Genomic DNA, 1,805 nt, shown 5'->3' with positions numbered 1-1,805 from the left:
TCTGATAACCGACAGGTTTACCGTTAACGATCGCAAGTAAATAATGCTTTAAAACCACATACAGAACACGTGGCTGTATGCGAGTAGAACGCAAGCTATGTCACGCGACTGATGCATCTGGACAGAACAGTGGAAAAATTGACCTACAGAAACTTCTCCTTCTCAAGAATGCATCAGTCAACCAATAAATCGTACCCCGTTACAGCTCCATCTCAATCGATCACCCCGTCCACTTTCTGTTATCCTTTAACGCAAGTAAGTTTAGAGGTGAATGGTTGCCTGTCTTCCTGAAAAGCATCAAATACAGTCAACTCGCTTGTATCACTGGTACCTCAATAGACATACAGTATAATGCTGTCTCGACGGAAAAAAATGCCTCCCTGATTCCCTTCGTTTTGATGTCGACGTTTTCTCGGATACCTCCTGTTGCCGCTTACTTGTTCCCATGTCCAGATTGTTCGGCGCGAACCAGAAGATACGCAAGTACTTCCTCAATTTCCCCACATTTCGGTGTATATACGGTCAATTTGTACCTATTTCCTCGTCATTTTTCGCAATTCTATCGATTTTATGTCAGATCTATCCATGCGATCGTGACATAACCTCTCGTTCTTTGTTCTAAAATTGCTTGTAAATGTAGCACAGCTGCCAACACCTAACTCAAATGGGGACCGATGACCGTGGCAGTCTGGTCCCTTCGATCCCACAAACCAACCAACCTAACTCAAATGCACTGATCTGGAAGCGTAATATAGCACTGTACTCTACTGTATCCAGTCACCTCCACATTTGGAGAGCGTTTGCTCTGTTTTCTGTATGTCTGTGTACATGCATGCCTTAGGTGTGCGTGTGTTTATGTTCTATCTTACCAATACCTTCCAGGTACCGATCCTAGACTCTAGAACAATAGTTTCTTGTTCTTCTTAACCATCTGCTATTACATCATGACATTTTGAAATCTGTTACTATACATCGATAAGGAGTGCTAAGCTCCACAACATGTGTGCAGCTCGAGAAATCTCGTGCACTTGGATGGGTGAGGACTCGGAAAGCTCTATTCATTCACGAGACGTGGAGTGTAGCGGTATACTTCTGTTCGGTTGCAGTTTAATTCGGTAACGGTGGTGCAGGGTGGGTTGGTCAATGACAGGGTGATGAAGTCTTTCACTCTCTAATTTTACCCTAAGACAGCGAGAATGCTCTGTGACTCTCATGCCCAGAGAGATAGATCGAAAATAAAGCACTGTGCTTGAGGTGTAAGAAATATGTAGAGCGCTGTCTGGTATACTTTGATGATGCATGTGTTCGAGACTTAACACGGAATGGACGAACTGCGCAGTCATCTATCTGCATTCGCAATGATGCTTGCAAAGCATAGAAGGGGCGGTTTAGATATGATACTGAAATTGGGAAAGCATGCTATCATGTTATTGGCTGTGACTATGTAGGCTTTCCTGGCGTATTAGTATATCAAATTCCACTTGGAATCCTGTTTTATCAGATATGAAGAAACAACGGCATCTGAATCGGCCGGCTATGAATAATTATTTGTAACGATATATCGTTTTCAACACTATTCACCACTGGAGGCGCTGCAACTCTTTTTGCCCCAGGGGGCAGCAGGAATGATTGATCGAGTGGGCACCGTATTTAGCGCATGCATTGGTGTACTTCCGATGCATATAAAGGTACAGTCATTTGCGAGTGGAATCAGTTATGTCGAGAGCAGCGTAGCTTTTCTCACCTGATGATGGCGGCCAGATGGACCGCTGACATATTGTGTTCAGATGACAGTTTGATCTGAC

This window comes from Schistocerca nitens, chromosome 3 (genome assembly GCF_023898315.1).
Source record: "Schistocerca nitens isolate TAMUIC-IGC-003100 chromosome 3, iqSchNite1.1, whole genome shotgun sequence".
Classification (NCBI taxonomy): Eukaryota; Metazoa; Arthropoda; class Insecta; order Orthoptera; family Acrididae; genus Schistocerca; species Schistocerca nitens.
The sequence above is the reverse complement of the archived record's forward strand: the minus strand, read 5'-3'. Positions refer to the sequence as shown.